This window comes from Gossypium hirsutum, chromosome A09, assembly GCF_007990345.1.
Source record: "Gossypium hirsutum isolate 1008001.06 chromosome A09, Gossypium_hirsutum_v2.1, whole genome shotgun sequence".
NCBI classification, from domain to species: domain Eukaryota; kingdom Viridiplantae; phylum Streptophyta; class Magnoliopsida; order Malvales; family Malvaceae; genus Gossypium; species Gossypium hirsutum.
In genome coordinates, this window is record NC_053432.1 from 59112557 (window position 1) to 59121236 (window position 8680).

An 8680-nucleotide genomic window follows, 5' to 3' on the forward strand; every position below is an offset into this window, starting at 1 on the left:
TTTATTAACATAAAAATTTAAAATTTAAACATAACAAATGAAACTTAAAAAAAAATAAAATCTTAATTAGAAAATTTCTTCTTAACAAATTACATTAAATTAATTCCCAAGAAAGGTTGGAGGGGTCACAGCGATCCCGCTTAAGTTTCAATCTTCTTAGACAGAATTAATTAAATGTAATTAGTTAAGAAAACAAGTTCTAATTATTTATTTATTTATTTACAAAATGAGTTCATGAAAAATCAAGGGTCTGTTAATTTGAACGAGGATTCAACTCGCTCAACTTCACCATCCCAATAATGTTTGAGATGTTGACCATTAACTTTAAACGTACCTCCGTAATTGTCGTATAATTCAATAGCTCCCTAAGGATAAACTCGGAATATGGTATAGGGTCCTTTCCATTGAGATTTAAGCTTCCCAGGAAATAACTTTGACCTTGAATTAAACAACAAAACCTTCTGACCTTCTTTAAACTCGCGAGGTTGTATATGACTATCATGCCATCTCTTTGATCTTTCTTTACACAATTTTGTATTCTTATAGGAAAACAACCTCAGCTCTTCCAACTCATCAAGTTGTAACATCCTTCTCTCACCGGCTTGCTGAAGATCAAAGTTCAACTGCTTCAAAGCCCAGTGAGCTCTATTCTCCAACTCTAATGGCAAATGACATGACTTTCCAAAGACTAACCGATAATGAGTCATTCCAACTATGTCTTAAATGTTGTTTGATAGGCCCATAATGCATCATCGAGCCTTCGAGACCAATCTTTTCTGCTAGGGTGTACTCCCCTTTGAAGGATACCTTTGATTCACGGTTCACTCTTTCAACTTGCCCATTAATTGGGGGTGATAGGCAATAGCAATCTTGTGCTTCACATCATATTTGTCAAGCAACCACTTAAACCATTTGTTCACAAAAGTGAGAACCTTCATCACTAATAATAGCTCTTGGGGTCCCAAATTGTGTAAACTTATGCTTATGTAGGAATCGCATGACTATCTTAGTATCATTTGTAGGGTATGCTTCAGCTTCAACCCACTTGGATACATAGTCCATAGCAATTAAGATGTATTTGTTCCCATACGAAGAAGGAAACGGGCCTAAGAAGTTAATGCCCCATGCGTTGAACAATTCAATCTCCAAAATGTTTGTCAAAGGCATCTCAGACCTCCTTGATATATTTTCGGTCCTTTGGCATTTATCACTGTTCTTCACATAAGCATAAGCACATTTAAATAGTGTAGGCCAAAAGAAACCTGCTTGCAAAATCTTTGCTGCAGTACGTGAACCACCAAAGTGTCCCTCACTTAGAGATGAATGGCAATGATATAAGATCCCAGCAATCTCACTTTCAGTTACACACTTTCGGATTATATTAGTTGCACACTATTTAAACAAAAACGAATCCTCTAAAAAATAATGCTGACTATCATGAAGGAATTTTTTCCTTTGTTGGTATGTCATTTCTCGAGGAATTATTCCACATGCAAGATAATTGGCAAAATCAGAAAACCAAGGTGTTTCATGAATTCGACTTACCTCAAATAAGTGTTCATCTGGGAAATTCTCGTTGATAGGCACACATGATCGAGTTACCTCGTCTTGTTCCAACCTCGACAGATGATCAGTTATTTGATTTTCGACACATTTTCTTTCTTGAATCTCAAGGTCAAATTCTTGGAGTAAAAGTATCCAACGAATTAGCCTCGATTTCGCATATTTCTTTATGAGTAAGTATTAAATGGTCGTATGGTCAGTAAATACTGTAACTTTGGTACCTATACGATATGATCGGAATTTGTCAAAAGCAAAAACTATAGCAAAGAGTTCCTTTTCAGTTACCGTATAATTGAGTTGGGCTCCCGTGAAAGTTCTACTTGCATAGTAAATAGGGTGAAGCACTTTGTTTCTTTTTTGACCCATCACAGCTCCAAGAGCATAATCATTTGCATCACACATCAACTCAAAAGGTGAGCTCCAATCAGGTGTAACGATTATTGGGGCTGAGATTAACCCCTTTTTTTTAGATCTTCAAAAGTGTCCAAACATGTTTTGTTGAAATCAAACACTGTATCTTTTTCTAACAACAAACACAACGGTATAGAAATTTTTGAGAAATCTTTGATAAACCTTCGGTAAAAACCGGCATGAACTAAGAAACTTCTGGCTCCTTTCACATTAATTGGGGCCAATAATCTTTCAATTACGTCCACCTTTGCTTTATCAACTTCAATTCCTCTCTTTGAGATTTTATGCCCTAAGACAATCCCTTCCTCAACCATAAAATGGCATTTTCCCAGTTAAGGACAAGATTCGTCTATTCGCATCTCTTCAGTACTTTAGCCAAATTACTAAAAAAATATCATAAGTGTTACCAAAAATAGAAAAATCATGGATGAAAACCTCAACAAAATTTTCAACCATATCAGTTAATATTGCCATCATGCATCATTGAAATGTTGCAGGTGCATTGCATAAACCAAAAGGCATTTGCCTAAAAGCAAATGTACCGTATGGACAAGTAAAGATTATTTTATGTTGGTCCTCTAGAGCTACAACTATTTGGTTGTATCCCAAATAGCCATCTAAAAAATAATAGAATTCATTACCTGCCAGTCAATCTAACATCTGATCCATAAAAGGCAACAGGAAATGGTCCTTCCAAGTGGGTTTATTCAATTTTCTGTAATCAATATAGATTTTCCAACCAGTAATGGTTCTTGTTGGAATCAACTTGTTACGCTCATTTTCAACAATCGTGATTCCACCTTTTTTCGGCACACACTGCACCGGACTTACCCACGAACTATCTGAAATAGGATAGATGAATCCTGCATCTAACCATTTGATCACTTCCTTTCTCACAACTTCTTTCTTAATAGGATTAAGCCTCCTTTGCCTATCAATTCAAGCTCTTTCACCTTCTTCTAAAATAATTTTATGCATTCAAAAAGAAGGACTTATACCTCGAATATCAGCTATGGTCTAACCAATTACTTTCTTCAATTTATTTAGAAAAGTAATTAGTTTCTCCTCTTGATCTTTCGTCAGTTCTGCTGAAATAATCACAGGAAAAGTGGAACAGTCACCTAAATAAACGTATTTCAAATGGGAAGGAAGTACCTTTAGTTCAAGTTTAGGTGGTTCTTCAATTGACAACTTGGGTTGCAAAAATTCTCTGACTCCTAACTCCAACTTTTCAAATCATGTGGATTGAATAAAATTTCTTGGATTGGCTTCCATCAAATCCATGTTTTCTTGACCTTCTTCATCCTCTAAAGGGTCAAGATTTAAGGATTTCTCCAATGGATCTTCTTCAAAATTTCTTTCCATAGAAACCAAGTTTTCTATCTCTTCCATAACTGAACACTCTTTTGTCGGATCGGGAAATTTCATCGCTTTAAGAATGTTAAAGGTTACCTGATCGTCTTGAACTCGCATAGTGAGTTCACCTTTCTGCATATCAATTAACGTTCTTCCCGTGGCTAAGAAAGGTCTCCCAAGGATGATCGGCACTTCCTTATCTGCTTCAAAATCTAAGACAATGAAATCAGTAGGAAAAATAAATTTACCAACTCTTATCAAAACATCCTCGATATTTCCTTCGGGGTATGCTAAAGATCGATCTGCTAGCTGAAGCGTTACAGTTGTACGTCTTACTTCACCTATCCCTAGCATCTTGAAAATAGACTTAAGTATCAAGTTGATACTCACTCTTAAATCACACAAAGCTTTACCACAGTAAGATTCACCAATGTTACAAGGTATAGTTGTAACACCCCTTACCCGTACCCGAGACCGGGACAAGGCACGACGCATTAAAAAATGGATCATAAAATTTCTTTTAAATTCTAAAACAATCAATCAAAATCATATTGTCCCTATGATGGACCTACGAGGTCCAAAACATACGTTAAAAGTGATCCGGGACTAAACCAAGAGCTTTAGAAAATTTTAGGAAAATTCTAGGTTTAAGCTTCACACACCCGTGTAGAGGCAATGCACACGCCCGTGTGCTTGGGACACGCCTTTGTCCCTTACACGTGTGGAAATATTTTTTATTTCAAACCTACAAGGGGTTTTTACACAGCCGAGCACACGCCCATGTCCTTAGCTCGTGTCCCTCACACAGTCATGACACGCCCGTGTCACAGCCGTGTGCAAAAACCTAGACATTTTATTTATGACACCATCATTCATTTAGAGGCACACGGCCATGGCGCATGCCCGTGTGCTAGGCCGTGTCCTCCACACAGTTGAGACACACGACCGTGTCTCAGCTTATGTGTTTACTACCATGCATACTGACCTAAAATTTTAGGTGCAGGGGACACACGACCTTACAACATGCCCATGGGGCTGACCGTGTGTCACACACGGCCTAGACACATGCCCGTGTCTCTACCCGTGTGGACCTTTTTGGAGGCTATTTTTCAAGACTTTGGTCACCCACTAACATCCATACACACTAATATACTCCCTAGACAACTATCATAGTATAAGTGTACTCTTAAAACCTTCTTGGCCAAGGTCATGCATATTACTTCATGCCCCTTATTGACCTATATTAATATTACCCTTATTGTGTTAGGGTTACCATTTCAAAAATCACATTTTATGCTTGGCCCATTTTATAACTTATGCCAATTATAACATAAACCATTTCCAAGTGATTTGGCCACATTACACACGTCCATTCGTGGTATAACACACCAACCATCACATGAAACATTCAAGCATAAACATGCACAATTAGTAGGTTTACAACCTACACCAAAATGAGCCATATCTCATAGCCGTATACAAGATGAATAAGCATATCATTTAAGCCCTTACTTTGGCCAGCCAAATGACACATATAACAAAATGACCAAGAAATCCTATACATGACATTATAACTAAATAAAAGTTTCTATATACCCAAGCAAAACAAGTTGATAGTGTTGACAATGCTCCAACCGTCTTCCAATCTTCACGAGTCCACGAGCTCTGTAAAACAAGGGAAAAGAGAGGAGGGTAAGCATTAACATGCTTAGTAAGTTCAGATAACAAGAAAGTAAACTTACCAGTTGTTTAGCATATAACCATATTAGATATTCATCCCAACAAGTATACTATAATTTCCTTATCACATACACTCAATCATCAACTTAGTCTCATGTCAATACGATATAACATTAGTCTTAGATGAGCTCATCAATTTAAAAATTTCCATTCTCATTTCTCATGTTAATCCCGTTCAATTTCTCGGAATCTCGATGGATATCCCATTTACCGTCAAATCATGTAAGTAATATTTTCAAGTGCGCATTCCTGCGAACCTCGCCCTTACGGTGGGATTACTAGTCCAGGCTAAATCCCCCATAGTATAAACTCATAGAGTGAATGTCGGGATTACCAGTCCAGGCTAAATCCCTTAAAACGACATGTACTCTGATGAGCTCGGATCTGAATTACCAGTCCAGGCTAAATTTAAACCCTGATCGAATTACCCGTCCGGGCTAAATCCATAATACACACATATTATTCGGGAGGCTAGATCACTTTAAGAACACCCGGCCGGGCTAGATCCTTTTTACTGTCAATTCATTTTCGGGAAATCCATCAGTTATTCCTTTTTATTCATCCGGGACATTTGATCATGACATCAATTTTTTTATGAATTATTATACATTGAATATCACTATTATTTTTCATACAAGAATATAAATTTTTAATGTATTTAAATGTCTACATTCGAGATATACGAACTTACCTGGAAGATGTTTCGAGTTCGAATTTCGGTTACTCTGAAACCTTTTGTTTTCCTCGGTTGACCTCCGCAGTTGGTCTCTCGGGGTATATATCAAAAAAATAAATTATCAATACATCACACTATTCATTTTAGGCCTAAATTTCACCCCAGGCAAAATGACCATTTTGCCCTTAATATTTCACATTTTTACAATTTAATCCTTTAAGCTCGAAAAATGAAATGCAAGAAATTTCTTGGTTACCCAAGCCTAGCCGAATGTATCCTAAGCCCATACCAGCCTACATTTTTCTCTATTTCACATTTCTACCACACATTTTATACTTTTTACAAATAGGTCCCTTTTAGGTGTTTTCATGAAAAATCACCTAGAAAAAGATGTTTTTCTAAACATTTAACTTTCATAATCCTCCATAAATCATCAAAGAACAATCATCTCATGCATGGTTCAAATTTCTAACCCAAACCCTAGCTTGAAATATGGGTAGAAATAGAGAGAGCATGATACATGGATATCAAAAATACAAAGAACATCAAAAATGGGGCTAGGGAGCACTTACTATTGAGCTTGAAAATGTTGGAAACCCTAGCTATGGAACCCTTGAAATTTTCGGCAGCTATGAAGGAGATTATAACTGATTTTTTCTTTCTTTTTCCCTTTTTATTTCATTTATTACCAAATGACCAAAATCCCCTCCTTACTAAACTTTCAAATTTTTCCATGCATGCCCTTTTTCGTCCAAAAACTTAGAAATTGGGAAAATTACTATTTAAGACCTCTTAATTAATAATCCAAAGCAATTTCATACAAATTTCTTCTAGAACCCAAGTTTTGCGATTTATTCAATTTGGTCCCTAATTTCAAATTGGACACCTTATACTTAGAATTTCTTCATCAAATTTTAACACAAGCTTATTTTTATATCCTAGGCCTCGTAATAATCATAAAAAAATATTTTAATATGGATTTGTGGTCCCAAAATCACTATTCTAACTAGGCCCAATTTTTGGGATGTTACAATAGTAAAGCTTCCTGGGTCTTTCAATTTTGGTGGCAGTTTGTTCTGTAGGAACACACAGCACTCCTTCGTAAAGGCAACAGTCTCATACTCACTCAGCCGTTTCTTCTTAGACGGTATATTCTTCATAAACTTCACATAATTCGACATTTGTTCTAAAGCCTCCACCACCGGAATGTTGATGTGTAACTGCTTCAGAACATCCAAAAATTACTTGAATTGCACCTCCTATTTCTACTTGTGTTGCTGCACTCTTTGCAGATATAGAGGTGATGGAACTTTCAGTTGACTTGGATAAATCTTCTGAGTAGGTAAATCTACATCCAAAGAAGATTTTAAAGTATCTGAATTCACTAAGTTAGGATTTACCTTTTCAGTCTTTGTAGATTCTGACTCTTTTGGTGTAGGAATTTCAATAGTTGGTTGATTCTTCTCAACGAGCTTATCTTTAACATCAATCAATTGGGGTTCTAGAATTTTACCACTTCACAATGCCACTGTCTTGATATGTTTTTTATCCAAATTTCTTGGATTCTTAGTATTGCTCGACAAGGTTCCTTGCGGTCTATTACGAAGCTTTATAGCTAACTGACCAATTTGGTTTTCCAAGTTTTTCAATGTTGCTACTTGGCTTTGGATCAAAATGTCATTCTTTGCCATGTACGCTTTCAAAAAGTTCTCCAAACTGTTTGATGCCTCATCTTGAGGTGGTTTTGGAGCTTGTTGACTAAACCCTTGAGATTGGTTGGGTCTATGCTGCAATAAGTTGTTATTCGGTCCATTTCCTTGGTTGCTCCAAGAAAAGTTAGGATGATTATGCCATGAAGGATTGTAAAAGTTAGACTGGGGTCCTTGTGCACTCCTATTTTGATATTGGTTCCCCACATAGTACACTGATTCAGGATTTGGTGGACAACTCTCAAAAGAATGACCTTCCCCACAATACACACAAGAAACTACTTCAAACGAATTTGGTGGCTGAGCTACAAAATTATTAGGACTATTAACGGTAAACTATTTTAACATAGAGGAAATAAACGATACCTGAGCTGATAACGAAGTGAGGGCATCAACTTCATGAACTCCAGCTACACGTCTTCCTAAAGCTGTTCGATTTGTTAGCCATTGATACTTATTACTCACGATCCTCTCAATGATCTCATAAGCCTCATTATAAGACTTAGACAAAATTGCACCATTCGCAGATGTATCTACCATCAATCTTGTATGTGCATTAAGACCATTATAGAATGTCTCCAACTGGATACAATGAGGAATCCCATTACGAGGACACTTACGTAATAATTCCTTGAATCGCTCTCAAGCCTTATACAAACACTCGTCATCTAATTGTTGGAAAGTTGTGATCTCCTTCCTCAACTTAGCATTTTTGCTAGGTGGGAAATACTTAACCAATAATCTTTTTGCTAATTCTTGCCATGTAGATATGAAACTTGGTGGCAATGAATTGAGCCATGCTCTTGCTCGATCTCACAACAAGTACAAAAATAACTTTAACCTTAGTGTGTCTTCAGTTACACCGGCTATTTTGAATGAATCACTCACCTCTATAAACAATCGAAGGTGGAGATGTGGATCTTCCGTGGGCATACCACTGAATTGGCCTACCATTTGGAGCATTTGAAGCATCAATGGTTTCAATTCAAATTGGGTTGCCTCAAAATCTGGCCTTCTAATTCCTAGATTTAACTCACTGAAAAGTGGCACAACATATTGTCTGATGCATCGATCCCAATCATCGGCAATGAGGATGGGATTTCATACATTAATGAAGCAATTGGCTTCATTACCTTGGTCTTGATTCTGATTTCCAGGGTCCATCTCGACTTGCCTTTGAGCTGTTAGTTCACTTCTTCTTTGTCTAAAAGTTCGCTCAATTTTA

General features: G+C 36.8%; 1 non-coding gene across 1 annotated transcript; it reads left to right on the top strand.

Moving 5' to 3' along the window:
* The first annotated feature begins 8053 nt into the window (after nt 1-8053).
* On the top strand, nt 8054-8160 carry LOC121206780 (small nucleolar RNA R71). The gene has a single exon (XR_005901953.1). It is a non-coding gene; the product is annotated as a small nucleolar RNA R71 (small nucleolar RNA).
* The last annotated feature ends 520 nt before the right edge of the window (nt 8161-8680 follow it).